This window comes from Catharus ustulatus, chromosome 10 (genome assembly GCF_009819885.2).
Source record: "Catharus ustulatus isolate bCatUst1 chromosome 10, bCatUst1.pri.v2, whole genome shotgun sequence".
NCBI classification, from domain to species: Eukaryota; Metazoa; Chordata; class Aves; order Passeriformes; family Turdidae; genus Catharus; species Catharus ustulatus.
Window position 1 is genome coordinate 13,332,091 of NC_046230.1, and position 17,659 is coordinate 13,349,749.

General features: G+C 37.7%; 1 long non-coding RNA gene across 1 annotated transcript; it reads right to left on the reverse strand.

Moving 5' to 3' along the window:
* Positions 1-407: 407 nt before the first annotated feature.
* Positions 408-17,088, reverse strand: LOC117000838. Its single transcript, XR_004418860.1, has 8 exons — positions 16,913-17,088; positions 13,922-14,091; positions 9,286-9,381; positions 7,957-8,053; positions 7,002-7,152; positions 5,567-5,651; positions 4,710-4,774; positions 408-448 (listed from the first exon to the last, which is right to left on the reverse strand). It is a non-coding gene; the product is annotated as an uncharacterized LOC117000838 (long non-coding RNA).
* Positions 17,089-17,659: the final 571 nt, after the last annotated feature.

Below are 17,659 nucleotides of genomic sequence, written 5' to 3' on the forward strand. Positions count from 1 at the left end.
CTAAGGTCCAGATGAAAACCAACTAAGTGATGTTGTATTGACAGCAGTTCATATTAGCATGTCTTAAAGGGATAGTATAACAGTATCAAATAAACAATTTCTAATGGATATTAACTTCCCTTCCCCTTCCCACTCAATCTATATTTATGGCATTGATAGGAATAAGGTTTCATCCCTTTCATCTTCCTTATGTGCCAAAGAGTCAATATGGATGAGATGACTGAAGATATTTAAACAGAAATAATGGGCTTTTAAGAGAGAAGAGCAAATGAACTGACCTGACCCATCCAAGTGCTCCTGAGTGCATGAAGTCCATGTGGCTGCTCGCAGGGAAGAGGAGTTCCATGGTGCAGCTCTGCCCAGGGCTCCGGGTGCTGCAGGTCAGCAGCACCCCACACACCCCATTACAAACCTTCTGCCTCTATTGCTCACTGCACACAATGCAGCCCTGGCACAGGGGAGAACAGAGGCCATGGGGTGAATTCATGTTTGGTTCCACGCAGGAACACACCAGGACAAGCATCTGTTTTATTGGCAATACTTTTTCAAGTGCTTATTGCATAAGCTGGAGCACACCTGAAGCTCAGGGCAGCGTGGGCCTTTTCAAAGCTCTGTGTGGCAGAGGCCATGCACCAATGTCACAGAGTCACCTTGTGGGGTTTGAAATGCCTGATGGTAAACATGTAAAGTAAAGTAAAGAGCTGGTTGTGAATTGTTCTACATGAATCACTACGGCAAATGTTTATAAAATGTATCACTGAATAATTACTAACTGATCTTGCCTCTGAAATTCTTATGGAAAATAAGAAGTAGAACGTGGTTAAAACTGTCTATTTATTTTTAAAAAGTAGGATAAATTGCTGATCTAGCAAAATCAGTAATTTTTTTTCCTAGGGTGCTCTTAATATTAATTTTCAAAAATTTTTTTTAAAGAACTGGTATAATCTAGTCAAAATAGTCGCATATTTTTCTAGTAAGTTACTTTACCAATCTGTAGCAACTCAGCTAGAACTCCTCCCCAAACAGTTTAGAGCTCAAACTGTTTGCAATTTCCAAGAAGAAAACACCTCCTGAGCTACGTGTCCGAGACTGTAGTGATGTGATCTAACAGCAGCACTACTACTGTACAACAGTAATTTCAACAAGATCCAGAATATTTTCTCCTGTATCTTCCCTTTTAAGTTAGATGTTTTAACTTTTTGCTGCTAGGGACATAGTTTTTTGTTGCACAAAGCTGAATACTGAAGACAATGTTCAAATTTTATACAAACTTGAATATATTTGTTTGTAACAAATCCTGTTGAAGGAATTAGTTCTCTTCTACAGGGAACCAATATCAATTTACAAAGGAGAAACTACTAACAACAATATTTCTAACGAAAACAAGACTGTGTCTTTGCATTTTACCTAGCTATGGAGCCTGTAGCCACCACTACACATTATGCAGAATATCTAACTAATTTTCAAAATCCTCACTTAAACCTTAATTCAAGAGAAAGACCTCTTGATCTTACAAAAGGCATTATTGCTGGAGATTAACCTGCTTGATGCTATGTATTGTTCTAGCTGTAGTCAAGAGGGAATATTAATTGAGATGTTCCATGGATTACAGTGTGTATTCCACAGTGGTTCACATGTTTCCTGGTGGTCTTTCCAACAGGAATAGCACCAGGTTTGTGGAATAATGAGGGGAATAAGACAGATCATTTTGAACCTTAGTTGTTAAGCCATTGTTCTGTTGTGCACAAAAGGTAATGCTTGGTTGATTTCCTTTATTTCTGAGCTGTTCTGATTTTTTCCCTGTGCACCTAATCTCTGCCACTTCCTCTGTGAGTCATCAGCAGCTGGACCCAGTGAAACCACAGGAACTAGCTCCTGGTAAAGAGCTCTAATGGTGCTATTACTCAAGTTCAATTCTCTTTAAGCCTGGTAAAGAAGCATCATGAGTCATATGGTACAGACAAGAGTTCTTTTGCATTTGCTTCTTTAGGAAAATCAAAACCCATGCCTTGCTTTTTGAGAGTGATTACAATGGGTGTCTCTTATACCTATGTCACTTTGCCTGTCCCTTGCAGGAAGGATGAAGTGTCATTTTCTTTTCAAGTCTTCATTATTTTTTCTTGCACTTACTACTTGCACTGCCTATAATTTAAAAACAAGATCTTAAAAATAAAACAAAACAAAAATTCCCCACCGTTTAGCTGTGTCCTTTCTGCTCATTTTCACTGCACAGAAGTGCAATGTGGCTCACACCTCCGATTCAGCTGATTTGATTAGTTGTTGCTGCCATACACCTGCTGCTGTCCCTGCAGTAGTCTGTATTTGTGGCAAACATTCCTGCTGTCTGACAGAACAGGTGGATATTGTATAGGAGATTGAAAAGAATGGATGAATGGTAATTGTTCTGCATCCCTGCTTACACAAACTCAGCAAAAGTTGGGTCTATAAAATGAGTCTCATGATTTGCCTTCAGTAAATAGAGTGGTCAGGTATCTGATTTTAAACTAAAGCCTAATTTTTAGCTGTAGAAGAGAATAACCTCCTCAGATGAACTTTACAGTGAGATGGCTGGAAAGATTTTATAACCTTTGTTCATTTCTGATACTCAGGCATTTCTATACAAGACAATTTGAAGACTTCAGAGAGCTCTGGGGGATCTCTTTGACTCTTGGTAGGAGTTCCTTTCCTCTCCTTCAATTAAAACAAGTCATTCTTAACATTTAAAAATGGTCCTTATTAAAAGAATGTCTCAGTTATTATCCTCTCAGACTAGCGTTTCGCCTTCTGATGAAGGCTTGCATGCTGGTTGAAGGAGGTTTACTTGAATTGTAAAGCAATGCTGCTCAGGGATGGATGGTCTGTGGCAATCTGTAACTCTGGGCAGCAGGAAAAGAAATGGAGTCCATTGTTCTGCTTATTGAACAGACTGAACTAGAAGGCAGACAGCAGAGATCCTCTTGCAAAATGGACAGGCACCTCTGAGCATACAGGTCTTTGAATTATTCTTTAAACATGAACCAGGGAAGACCCTAAAATCCCACATGCTTTCCAAGTCAAAAGTATTTCAGTGAAAATCCCAGGGACAGTGCAAGTAGCATTTAATGGGTAGGGAGAAATAGCGAAACCAAATACAGAAAATATGAAACCTCCCAAAGAGAGGTAAAACGACACTGCAGTCTCTAAATCAGATAGTTTGTTTGTTAGCATGGTTGCATTTTAATGGATTAAGAGCTTCAACACAGCACTCCCAAGTTGAAATCCACATACCACAAGTGATATGCAAGGGTCTGCCCCTGACATGGGAGCCTGTGCAGAGCTGCAGGCTGAGGCTGCTGTCACCACAGCTCTGGTGGCAGCACCTAGCGACAAAAAGTTTGAAAATCATAGTCCAGGGGACTGAACAGTTATCCTCCTTTTCACTCAAGATAATTTTTAGGCAAATAGCGTGCCTCATCTAATGCACATGCATTATTCCTCCAGTTTGAAGTAAACCAAATATTTTGATGCTTTCATACAATAAATGTCATCTAAATACCAATTTGGCAGCAGATTTAAAATTGTTTACTTCTGCCTATTTCTCCAGCTAGCTATTAAATTTGTAGCAGATTGTAAATCATGGTTCTGTAGAAGAAAAATCCAACAAATATTTGAGGACAATATTGTGTACATTTTTAATGTGCACTTTTTTTCAAATACGCACATCTGAACTGCTGTGTGATGGAAGAATGTATTTTTCTAAAAGCAGGAAAGAAACGTAATGAGATAAAATTTTACACAGACTGTGATTCAACATTTTGAAAGATTCCACAAAGTTTTATGGCATCTATTGCAGATTAATATTTCATTAAACTACTTTCATGTGCTACCTTTAGAATGATTAATTTGATACTTCAGGTTTTACCTTTTATCTATACAGACCATATTAGTGTTTTGGAATCATGCTACAGATGATTTTTCAGCTCTCAGGTACATAAGAGGATAGGATGGAACCAAAAGCTTTCCGTTTTCATCCAGTTCTAGCAGATATACTTGATGTATAGTAGAAGCTGGTTTCATATTCTTAAAAATGTTGTAAACAATTTGCAGCTGCTTGATTTTTTGATGCCATCATAAATATTCATGATCATTCAAGATCTACAAAGATAAGGTGACCTTAGACAAAAAAAAAAATCAGACTAGGATGGTACAGAGTGTCAAGTCATTGCTTTTTCACCTTTCTAAGAATTGCAGAGACAGCTGCAAAGTCTGTACTCGACACCACATGCATGGCTTCTGGAAAATGTTTTTCCATGTATTTTAAGCAGAACTGATGAAAAGCCACTGCACTAAAGCTATGCTGGCAGAGAGTCTGATAACACAGATTGGCATAAATGTAGTGGCCTGGCAAGAAGTCACTGGGTGGGTAACCAATAACTCTGAACGTGACTTTTAATCACCTTAGTAAATGTTTTTCAGCATGTCATAGCACAGTTCTCTGGCCATAAGAATGGAGGGGAAAGGGAATGACTGCTGGAAAATGGATAGAGGTATGAAAGAAAATAAGCAAAACTGGCAAAGCTGTTGGTAAACTTATTCTGTTTGAAAACCTATTAATTGTTCAGCAAATAAAAATAACACAAAAGCATAGAAAAATACTATGTTGTGTGATATTTGATTACATGATAGGATACTGTATTACCATAACTGTATGCAATTAACTTTTTGCTCACCACTCAGCAAACTTCTCTCTGTTTTGCCCCTTGAGATTTTCTTCTTCAGCATTTTCACACACTATCTGAAACAGGTATGTTTGTGTTTCAGGTGAAATTTTTACATTTTTTAAAGACTAACAGTAGAGTGTATTTAGAGACAGTAATTGCATCAGTGCCACAAGACAGTCAGATAAGCCAGGGATGGGAAGGTAGGGGGTTCTGACTAAAATGAGGTATAAGAAAATACTTGAGAAGGTGAAATAATTCCACTCAGGAAGATGTAGGACTTTGAGGGGGTTGATTTACAGTGGTACAAATTTCTTAAAGTGATGCTGAATTACACCAGCTTGCCTTAAACACTTGGGTCATCTAATATGTAATTTAAACATGGCCTATGTGACTCAGATTTCTAATGACACACCTCAGCAAGTAATGACAAAAAATGACACATCAATGGCAAAACCCCAAGATTTGTCCCAAAATTCATAGCACACACTGAATCCACAACAAACTTTTTTCCTGGAGTATTCATGAGGTTTAAATAAATTATAGGTAATATTTTCTTAAGTATACATATGATTTAGAAATCCATGCCCCATTTTTTAAATTGAAGGAAAATGTTTAAAGTGATTTCAAAGGGATTGAGGTGATGAAACACTATAAAAAGGATCCTACCAGGCTCCTCTTACATTCAGCATCTGACCATAAATGCTTAGATGTCTCTTTGAAGGTCAGTGAGATCTAATGTACTAAGCATCCAAGCTGCTTTCAGAACTGTGAATTAGACCCCTAACTAACATAGGTAATTTTGAAAATGAGATCTAGCAAAGTCCTGTGGACATGTTAGGTTTAGTAAGGGTATCTGAAAGATTCACCTGTAAGTCCTAAGAGCTTTAGGAACCCATGAAAAAAATCCCATATTCTTCATGTATCAACATCAGATGTAAACTGACTACAATCCTATAAACAGAAAGAACAATGTAAGTTATCTGGGTATTAATGTTTATTCCCAAATTAGCTGTCTAAAAGAAAAGGTAAGAAAAATCCAAATAGTTTCAGAATAATTCCCACACACTCAGAGATGTCAGTGTCCTATGGCTGGCTCAGAACTGAGCAGCACAGTGAAAACTGCACCCCAACCAACTCCACAAACCTTATCACTACTGCTTCCAGGTTTCAGAAAACTTCTATTGAGACTAATGCCACAACTTTCACTCCGAAAAATACATGAAGGATAATCTGCTAAAAAGAACTAAAACAAGTTTATATTTTGAGGTATTTCTGTATCTTTTCTAATATGAAGGCTTTTAAGACAAGACAATGGCATACGTGTTACACATCAAGCTGATTAATCACCTTTATAGGATGCAATACTCTAATGTGAAAAGTCTAAATTTCTTTTTTCTCTCTGTGACTTTAATACAATTTTTATTATGCCTGTAAGGCCTGGAGAACTGCTGCACTAAATTAAAGAAACATATTTTCCAAGTCAATTTTTTGACTGTGGATATCAAAATTTTCATGATAGTGAACAGTATCTAGACAACAGAATGATCTAAAGAAAGTATTCATTATCAGCAGAAAATTAAGCAAACATCTCTGCTTGATTCTCCATGCAAATATTAGTTAGGTCAGCCTTGTCCCTCTGAGGATGCTCTGGATGGATGGATATATTATTTGTTAATGCCTGCTTTACCAGGCAGCATGAGGCACTTGGGTAGATATATGGACACTATGAAGCCATGCCCAGGTCACTTCATGATTTTTCCCCTTAGGAACCTAAACCATATTTCTATGAAAGATACTTTTGGAGTACGGAGAAGGATTTTATTTAAATATATAAAAAAAAGCAAGCCTGATTCACAGCAAGTCACATCCTTTCTACATTTCACAGTCATGACATGTCATTAGGAAGTGGTGCTACTCTGGGTTACATTGGAATGTCATGTTACAGTGCATTAGAAAACATGATGTGCTGACATAACCATGGAAGACCCTTATCCAATGACAAATTAAATCCTGGCAGTTAAGAAGGAGGCATGTTTAGATCTCAGTACATATTCTGCATATATCATTATCTGCACAAACAAAGTGTAAAAGATTGGAAAAAACCACAAAGGAAATAGTGCAATTATGAAGTTAGATCATGCTTTACTCAGCATTCATCCAAATTCATATCTCAGTCAGTCCTTATGCACACACATAACAGTGAGCACAGCCCCTAATTGATCATGTATGCAAAACAAACCTCAAAAATACAGAAACAATTATTTTTAAATACTAGAAGAAAACAGAATCACTTTTTATTACCTCCATAGCTGCTACAGTTGATCTTTATATTTCATTCTTTCTCAGCTTTTGGTGTGTGTTAACATCTGGGACTCATCACGCTGTCCGGCATTTCAACAAAGATGATGTCACTGGTGCCAAATACTTTGACAAACATGGCTACTGCATAAATCTGAAGAACAGAAAAACCAGACAAATTATGTTTATGATTAGAGACAAAATGAGTTGTTTGTACCATGAGTTTAAGTGTGTTAAACACAGACTTGCTTCCCAGAAGGAAGACATTGACTGAAAACTGTAAAAGCAAGCAGGTTTTTTTCCCTCTCTCTTTGAGAGTCTGGAGGAGCTTTTGATCTTCCAGTGTCTGTTACAACCTTGGGGAAGGTTAAGTTAACCCTTTGAACAAACATTCCTACCAGCATCCAATTCACACAAAGTAACTTAATCACCAGCTAAATTGAATTCAAACTGCTCTAGAGAACATGAACTGACATAACTCAGCTCTGGTGACAAGGGAATGAAAAGGGTTGAATTTGCTGTCGAGATGCACTGAGGGGCTCTAACCCTCAGTTCCAGCTTTGGAGACAACAGGCACTGTGATTTTGTTGCACAGAGATGTTGGTGCAGAGACGCTGAGGTGCAAGTTGTGTGCTGCGGTGCAGAGACCACGACAGACGTTCCCTTGCAGTGCTGCTTGGAGGGCAGCACGGGACAGGGGACAGCTCTGGGCAAGTCTGTCCTTTCCCACCCTGCTGGAGCAGCAGAGGTGACAACTGCAGAAAGTGCTTGAAGTGCAGCCCCTTCTCCCTCCTCTGGAGGACAAATTGCTTTCTCATGCTTTTCTTCCCATGCACTCATCTGAAACCCAGCCGACCTTTTCAAGAATTGTTTTGTTAAAGTCATAATTCAAAAGGGAATTATCCAATTCAGTATTGACCACTCCTACCAAGAATTCATAAAAGCAGCATGACTTTACCTGTCTGACAGGGCAGGATGCAGGAGACTTCAAGGACACAGGTTTATGAAGCAGAATATGACAAGCTCTGAATTCCTCTGCTGCCAGCATGCACCTACTGTTACAGGAGTTGTGATCAGTGGCTTCTCCAAAAAGAGTGTAAACAAAAGAGGATGATTAAAGGAGGCACAGAAGCACCAGTTCTTGTTATCAGGCCTAAACCTGGCACTGCAGCATTTCCAAGGGGTGATAATTGCACGGGGAATTTCTGTGACATAGGCACTAATTCACATTACAGCCAGCTTAATCATGTAACCTCCAAACAACTGCGAGCAATATGGGATGGATGTAGCAATGTTTGCTACCCAGACAGACAATTATCTTGGCTGAGACTTACCTTTCTCTAAATAGAAAGTAAGGTATTCAACAGAAAGATGGATTTCAGCTATCATACAAAAGGAAAGATGAGATTCTAGATTATATGGCAAATAACCAAAACAACACAGCAAAGATGTCAGATAAGGATTTGAGTCTTTTAATCACACTTCTAATAGAACTCAAATAAAATTAAGTCACCCATCATTTATTATGCCAGACAGAGTGCAAGTTCAAATATTAAGCTGAAGAATTATTAACTCAGCTTTCAGCTGGCTCTAAAAGCTTTCATCTGCACTTGATATTGGTGAATACTTTCGCACCAGCTACTATTACTTTCAGCCCTCGGGTATAACATCTTGCACACAGAAGTAGCAGGAACACATGGATATTTTTTCCCACACACAGGAATATTAGCCCTGATACAAGTACAATATCTCTTTATGCTTAACCATGCCAGTATTTCCCTTTTGCTTTCTACCACGTGCCTTTGTGTAAAACCTCTGTGATAAAACTAAAAGGACAAGGAGCTTTATAAAACAGAATAATCCTACTGGACTTGCAATCAATTAACTAAAACATGGAGATGGATATTTTCTGAAAGCTCCTTACAGGGTCTAGACAAACACAGTGAGATAACAATGGAAAATTGTTTGGCTTACTAATTGTAACCAAATGTATGCCATTCTATCAAAACATTCTCAGGAGGATGTCAGAGACTTTTAAAAGTAAACATCTTGTGTCATCCTTTTACTGAAGTGGAACAAGGGTGTCCAATAAAAATCCTACATATCAAGGACCCTCAAAGAGGTTTATATATATCTATTACTGATCTTTGAAAATGCAGCTTGAGAGGTACATTAATAATTTCACCCAGCTGGGCAATAAACATTCCTGCCAAAAGAATTATGTAAAATTACATAAACCCTTTTTAAAAAGAATAGAGTTTCAAGAAGCCATAAAGTATAGACTTACTTCACTTTTTTTTACAGCTGTGTTTTACAGAAAGCATTTTAGCATGTAAAATCTCTGTTCTTGTAAAATACTCCAAAGAGAAGTCAAAATTCAAACCTGTATGTAATGAAGAATTTTAAAATGTTGGAAAAGTTTAGCAGCGAGAAACAAACAAACCTCAACTAAATAAAAAAGTTTTTTATAGCTGAAGCAATAGATAAAATAGCAATGAACAGCTAAAAGCAAAAACTTTCATCAAGGCTTAATTTGACCTTTAAATACAATACATATTGAAGGGGAACTACCATACAGTTAAAGCGTTCGATCATTGTTAAAGTGTGAATTACAGTCTTACACCCCTATGCTGAAAAATTAAGACCAATTAAAACCTCAACTTTTTCAAAAGAACCCAAAAATTGTAGGAATGGATCCAATCCTGGGACTTACATTAGCAAAACATTCAAGCATATTCCCATCCAAGCTTCACAGGAGGAGACAGTACTTAATCACACAAGCAAAAATTAGGAAAATCAAGAGTAAACAGGAGCATTTTGATAGACAACAAATAAATAAATCAGTTTTTCAAGTTTGACCAAGATGACTAAAGATAGTTAATTTCACACAGTCAGATAGTAAATTTTCCATTCTTTTCAGTCAAAGAGAGTAAATATGTGACTAGAAAAGCATATGCTGCCATGGGGTCTTAGCAAGTGCTAAACATAGAGCTACAGGGAATTTCAGCCTTGTACAATGTTACAGTAATTCTTGGCTGGGATTTCTGAGAATTCCCAGTACAAATACAACTTAAAAAAAGACTGCTCCTTTACAACTTCATTTTCAGAATCAGGAAGGAGCTTCCTCAAACAGATTTTTAATGGAAATTCTTCTAATGAACTTGCAAAATAGTTTCCATCTAACATGCTCTAGAGAAACTGTTCTTTATAGGAAAATCACACAAAAGTTTAAAGATCCTGGAATAAATTATTAGAGAATGCTCGTTACAAACTAATTTCCCATGGTCCAGAGCCAAGCCTGCAGGAACTATTCCTAAAGCTACTGGGAAAACTGAGCTATAGAGGCTGAGGCTGCAACTGGCTGGATTACCAGCCTCAGGAAAGCAAGCATGCCATAATATTTGTTCTCCTCTTAGTTTTCTTTCCTCCTTCTAGGCAGTGAGAGACTGTAAACTGAGAAGCAGACATGTGTGAAAAAAAATAGGGAACTTTTTCTTCTTGTCCTTTTATCCTTCAGTAATCTAACTATCTGCAAAATAGAGAAGAAAAATCAAAGCATAAAATTTAAGCATGAGAACAACTGGATGAGAGCAAAGGTCTCTCTGGCAGAGTCCTATTTCCTGCAGCAGCCAGGGGCAAAGGCGTGAGGAAGAGGTGAGGAACCAGGCTTGTATGTTGATATTCCTATGATTGTTGACATTGGCTGGACTTCTCCAACCACCAGTTGCCAAAGCACTGTAATGTAGTTCATATAATAAAAATTTTAGTTGTGTTTTTTAATTCAATATTTTGTTAATATCACTTCTTTGAATTCAGATGCCTAATGAATTATTGGTCTTGAGGAAGCATACGCAGATGCAATTTCCATAGAAAACTGAGTAAAATGCAAAATGGGCAGCTCAAAACAAGTCACTAAAGCATAGAAATGAAAAATTGAGCTGTATTTAAGGGCATCACATTGCTAGAAAAAAGATAACAAACAGCATTTTTTATAATTTCTTTATCGTTTAATAAAAGAAAATCAGTAACAAATACAAGTCAGCCCTAGAGTGTTTTGAGCTTCCTTGGAGCTGTGGTATTAGTGATACAACCTAAAGAATGGAACAATATGAAATGGATAGCTGAAATATCAGAGGGAAGAGAAGTTGGTTAGTTTTTTTTTAAATTGCTGTTAGCAGTATCCAGTAATAAATTTAATAACTGACTGCCTTTGGCTCCTTGCAAACATTTTTTCAGTATCTGCTGTTGACAATTACTCCTTACAGACCCGGTGTTTCCTTTCACACTTTCCATCCACCTCAGAGCTCCATAAGATCCAGAGGTTCAGAGGAACTATGCAAACACTGATCTAAATTCCAGCCTAACTAATTTTACAAACTGAAGTCTCTGAGCGCATTTTAGGTTTTTAACCAATAGCAAAACTCTAGAGAAAATGTCTTCAGAACACATAAAATTATTGAATTTTCTGAAGCAAAAAAGCCTGTCCTCAAATATTGTGAAATGACAGGTTATGTCTGGTACATTTAAAGAATGAATTTGAAGCACTTTTCCAGTCTTTTTAGTGGATTTTTATTGTGTATGTGACAAAACTGTTTAGAAACGTAAAATTCACGTTCAGTTTTGTAGAGAATCAAAGTCCTTTGCTATAATATACATAACGAGGTAGATTCACTTGAATTGTCTGCAGAAAACAAATGTTTATGAGTACACAGATGCATGGATGAATGTGCACACTTGTAGATTTCTATTTCCTACTGGCTCCTAACTTTAGCCTGCCTCAGTGGAATCACTGCAACAATTCTGCTATCAGACAGGACTTGATTACCAAGCAAGGGCAGCATTTACAGGCCCTTAATTTTAAATTCCTACAGTTTGAGCACATATGTCAACTTTAGCTGGAAAAAAAAAAAAAGTTGCTGGTTATCAGCACATTGTTGCATCTGTTAGCTAAACTTTGCAAGACATTGAGTAGTTATATTAAAAAATATTGTATTTCAGTTAGAAGGGGGGATCCTACTAATGAACAACATGTAGATCTGTACAAAAATCCAGAGATTTAAAAGGACTCCAGAATGTGCAAACAAAAAAACCCACATATGTATACATAGAGATAGACACAGCCATGCTAAAATTAAGGTTCACAGATACTGACAACTAATACCTAATTTTATAAACTTTCAAGATCTTAACTCTGAAATAAATGCATTTTGTGACATTGTTCTAGATTGCTCCATGACAAAGAGCATTCATGGCCAAAATATTATTAAAAGCAGAAAACAGTATTATCTAAGCGGCATGGGAGGGGACTTCAGAACGATCTTTTGTCTTAACTTGCTACACAAAACTGTTCAACTCACTGTTTGGAAGTTCAAGCCTTTGGTTCTGTACTCAAGCTGCTCTTTGGACAAGCTAACACTTCACAACTACCACATGATAAATATAAATATTTTGGCAAGGAGAACTGATAAGTTAAGAAGAAACTGGATTTGCATGACCCACTAATAGAAATGCCTGTAAGAAAACCTATATTTTTTTCTAGGTGGGATTCTTCCATGCTTCTATGCGGCCATCCTGATCATTTCAGAATTTCTCAGGTAGATAACAAGCAATATGAAATTATTAATTAAGGCAAATTACTACAATCTTCTGCCCAAATTAATGCAAATTTAACCCCTTACTACATAAATTATTCCACTACTTTCATTGCAATTGATTAGAGTCAGTTATTAGCCAGTGTGAGTGACAATGGCACAATAAGGCCCAATGCAGCTGACAGGAGAGAGATTTTTAATAGCTGTCCTAAACATACTTTTGTCTTCTCTAGCAAGTTTGGCAGAAACCTTTCAGTGTATTTCCTTGAGATATTTTATATGAATGATATACAGAATTTTCTGGCTTGCAGTCTGCGATTTCCTCTACTAGATTTTGGAAGGAATTGACACAATAATCAATGAAAGTTTTCCATTTGCAGTCTATGCCATTAAAACACCCTTCTATAATGAAACAATCTAGGGGTTCATTTTTAGTTTTATCTGGATGACAAAATATATTCTAATTTCAGCAGTTCAGGCTATGCTTTCAAAATTTAAAGTTAAGATTTAGATATTATAATTTTCTGTCTTTTCTGTCCTTTCTCCTTCACTTCATCTGCTATGTTTTGTTGTCCTTCTCAAAAGAGATTTTCTTTTTTTATTTGTTACATTTCCTTTATGTGCAACCCTTCAATCAGCCTGAAGTTCAGAATAAAGTCCTCTCTTCATATAGAAATTAAAATGCAATTGAATGAATTAAGTAAAATGGAAAGGCCCTAACCATATTTTTAGATGTTTCTTTCTTTGTTAAGGAGAAAAGATAATGATAAGAATTCTACCCGGAAACTGCACTCTGCTGCTGTTGTGATCATCTCCATCCTCTCTCTGATTTGTCAGGCTGTGTGTGTGAGCAGCCACTATGACAGCCTTTTGCTGCCTGTTGTATTTTGGAACAGGTGAAATATTTCAGCTCCACTGTATGGCCAGATTGGAGTCACCTGCCAAGACATGAAGGAGTGGCACAGCTCAGGAGTGACTTTCTCTGGGAATGTCATGGGGTACCCAGTGCAGTTCTAAGTGGACACCTCTCTTAATAAACCATTGGCATGTTACATATGGGATATTCTGGATCTAGTTTGCAGAGACTTCAGAGAAAGGCAAAGAGAAATGGTTTCAGCAGGAGATAATAGGCTTTATGACTTTTCCCAAATTATTCCCTTTTTAGTCGCCATCATCTTGTCGGGTGACATCTGGAATGATTAGAAGACGATATTTTAGAGTGACAACTGGGCTGTCATTCACACTGTCAGTCAGCAAACACCCAGGTTGCCCAGGGTTACAAAGCTGGTTTATGCCTTTGTCCTGCAGTATTTAGTGCTGCTGATTCTTTACCTTGATTCCAGCTGAAGAGGGTCTGACAGGCAGCACCAGAGGCAGGCAGAGCGCTCATGTCGAGGGTGGGAGTCCTGTGGTGCCTTTGTGTGCGAGGGCTTTAGAGCTTTGGTGGCAGCCCATCAGGAAGGAGACAACCCAGAGCATTAGGGTGGGTCTAGCAAGTTCATCTGCTTTCAAAAAATATAAGGACAATGTTTATCTCTGCCTTAGGAGCACATCTAATTATTTCAGCCCTGTGTACCTGAATGGGAGCTTTCTTACCCAACACAGCTGTCTGTAAAATTATTATCCTAAAACAGACTGCAAACAAACCAGCCCAAAGCAGCCTTGTGCTCCAAGGATCAGTCTCCTCTCTGCATTCCTCAGCAGGCAGAGAGCATCCTCACTACAACTGGCATCAAGTGTAAATCTTCTCCACAGCAGCAACTTCACATTGCTCAGCCATTCCTTGATACACTGTTCAAATGCCATTTCAGTCACTCACTCTCTGTGCACATCTCTGATAAAAAAAGGACCTGAGACTTTAAATATGTTCAGTCTGGGAAGCCAGCTTTGGATGACAAAATCATGGTTTTCAAAGGGAAAAATCACCTGCAGTTGTCAGAAAACTCAAGGCAGTGTTGTGAGCCCGTACCAGCTCTGATATTCAAAACCTAGGACAGACCAATAGGGAACCCAGGAAGCAGGGCACCCCAGACAGCCTGCCTGCAGCTTCCCCCCATTTCCCTTTGCCTCAACGCATTCTTTTAACATAAAACTAACATTTCTTACAGACATAATGAGCAAATGGACTACTCACGAAACTTAATAATTTTAAACTCATAAACTAGCTGAAAAATTGAGATAAGGAATGCCTAATACCCTATCCAGGGTGTTTTTAGTGAGCAGGTATGTAGCTCACTGTTATTGTGGTTTCAGACATGTAGTAGTAAAAGCCATCCTTTTGCAGTGTTTCACAGACCAGTTTAAAACTCATAACTTGTCTGTGACATTTGCCTTCCGCAACCAGGCTTGCAGTCTTGTCATCAGAAAACATAGGATGAAAGACTGTGCTCAAAGTAAATTTGCTTAAAAAATCAATAAAAATGCTTTAAAGCACTGGGACAAGTTGCATAGCCTGAAGGTAAGGAACTCCTTCAGTGATGTTTCTAGCTAATGCCTCTGAAGCATGCAAAAGAGTAATAAAATTTTGTTAAGAAGTTGGAAAAAAAAGGTGACTGTTTTTGTGCGTTGGATTCATTTGAGACCATAACACCTCTACTCAGGGCTGCATTCTGTCTTCTGTGTACCTCATTCCTGGTGCTCTACCAGAAGATGCTCACCAGCAACAAAGAAGATGAAACTAGAATTCAAGAAGCATATAGACATGTGTGGACATGGTGTTAAAACAAAAGGAGAAAAAAAGCTCTTTGAAGCATGCTTAGGTAGCATTGCCCTGAAGCGCAAGCCAACAACTTTCTATAGAGCAACAGGAAAGCAAATAAATCACTATAATTTATTTATACTAACTTTTTAAATAGTTCACTCCGATTCTTTTTGAGTACCATCTCACAAACCTGGTTGTTAAATATAAATTAAAAGTATTCAAGAGGTAATATTTGCAAAGCACTTTTGCTTCCGCAGATGAATGCTGCTGTATAATATGAACATTGACATATTTGACAAGGCAACAGAGTTAAGTGTGATACAGAGTCAGACAAAAGATTTTTTTTCTTGTCTGAAAAGCCCTTGTTTTGTTACTAATATTAGAGCTACAGAGGCCTATTTGACAAAAAGCACCTCCTAATTTGAGAGCTGTAGCTCTTAAGCTCCATAGTAGCAGCTATTTACCTGGTTGGCTCACTCTTCACAAAATGTGCCCATTAAGCTCAGGGGATAAAGCAAAAAAAAAAAAAAAAAAAAAAAAAAAGCCACTCTACTGAGCATGACTGAACCAAGGACTGTGCTGGTATGTGTTTGATAAGAGACAGCAGAGAAAAAGGAGATAAAACTTAAGGTGTAAGGCAGGAGTTACATATTCCATTGAGAACAAAAGCAAATTATTATTGACTTTACTGGGTATAACTCATGGTAGCACAAATGCTAACTGCAGGTGTTTGGAGGATTTTGCCTGAGGGAAGGTTTATGGTACATATATATACACATAAATGTACAGCACCAGTTTATGTCAAGGGAATTTATGCATGCACTCTCAACCGAGAGTAAGTTTTAGCCCTTTTCTTCTTCACTGATGTTGTACAAGCATTTTTCCCAGCTTGGCAGGGCTAAATTAAATTGGGCAACGTTCTGTGTGTGTTTGATGTCTGCTAAATGAAGTGAGGGTCCAATTCGTCATATTTACTCAAGCTCACTCAACTCTAGTAAAAATTAAAATGTTCCAGTTAATTTAACGAGATAATTCAGCTCTCTGAATTCTTTCTTGCTCAACATTTGTTGCCATTTAGAAGTTGAGGGTATGTGCTGCCATGTAATTCTTTGGACAGATCTGAGGACTTAGTAATAAACAGTAGACTTTTAAGACACTGGACTGACATTGCATTTAATCTCAAGCAAGTTCCTGAGCTGCCAGTGAAGAGGGGAATTGGCATTGGGTTCATTATGTAGAGAAAAGGGATCACACACAAAAAGCCATGGAATGGTTTAGGCAAAAGTCAGGCTGACTCAGATAACAGTCGGAAGATGAAAATTTTAAAACTTCCATGCTGAGTAACTTGGATAAAAAAATATAAAGTAGGCAAGGGCTCCAAGAACCAAAATATCAAGTATCTACCCATACTTGGTACTTTGGATCAACAGCTCTGCCTTGAGGTGAATACATGTCTTGATCTTGCAACTCTTGTTTTATGTCAATACAGACAAGGAAGCCAAAACATCATGCAGTATTTGTGGTACATATGTGATAAAGTCCATTGGAATTATTACTCGGTGAAACAAACCAAGATTGAGAATTAAAAATTGCCCCTACCTGTAGCACTGAGATTTACTCACAAGAAATTGCACTAGCGTCTCTCTGCAAGCTGGCAGCACTTGAGCATTCCTAAGGGAGGAGAGGAAAGCCAGAGAGATCAGCCTCCTGTCAGCTCTGGGTGTCTACAGCTGAGAAAAATGATTCTAAGCCTCCATTCAGATGCCTTCAAACCCTGCTTTCAGTTCTTCACCTTTTTATCAAACTGTGGAAGAGAAAAAGGCATTTAGGTGAGAATCCATTAAGCATCTTAGCAGCTTGGCAATGTTCAGTGCACTTTGAAGACCATGCAGGTAGGTGAAATGTAAAAACTTAGTACACAAATGCAGAGCAGTTTAAACATATTGGTGCTGGGGATTTGAGCAAAATTACAGCTATGTGCTACTCTTGTTGTGGAATCAAAAGCAATGCAGGGCACACCTGGTTTCATTGGACAAACCATGAGCAGCCAAAGATGACTGTCATTAACCCTTGGAGAGATGTAAGCCAGATGGTGAAGAGCTACCATGATAATAAATGTATTTTAATGTGCAAGTATATGGGGTTTTTTCAGAGTTTTTTTTTTCCTAGTGATTCTTAAAATGTTTTAATTTTCCATTCAGAAAGACAAATGACATAAACATTATTAGTGATAGTATTGAATGGAAGTGAAAAAGTCAGCAAATATGTTTGCAAAAATTAAAATATCGTTAAATTACTTTATCAATAATAATGCTCTTTCAGAAATACATCATTATTTCTAATCATTTTTGAGCAAAAGACGTAATGCA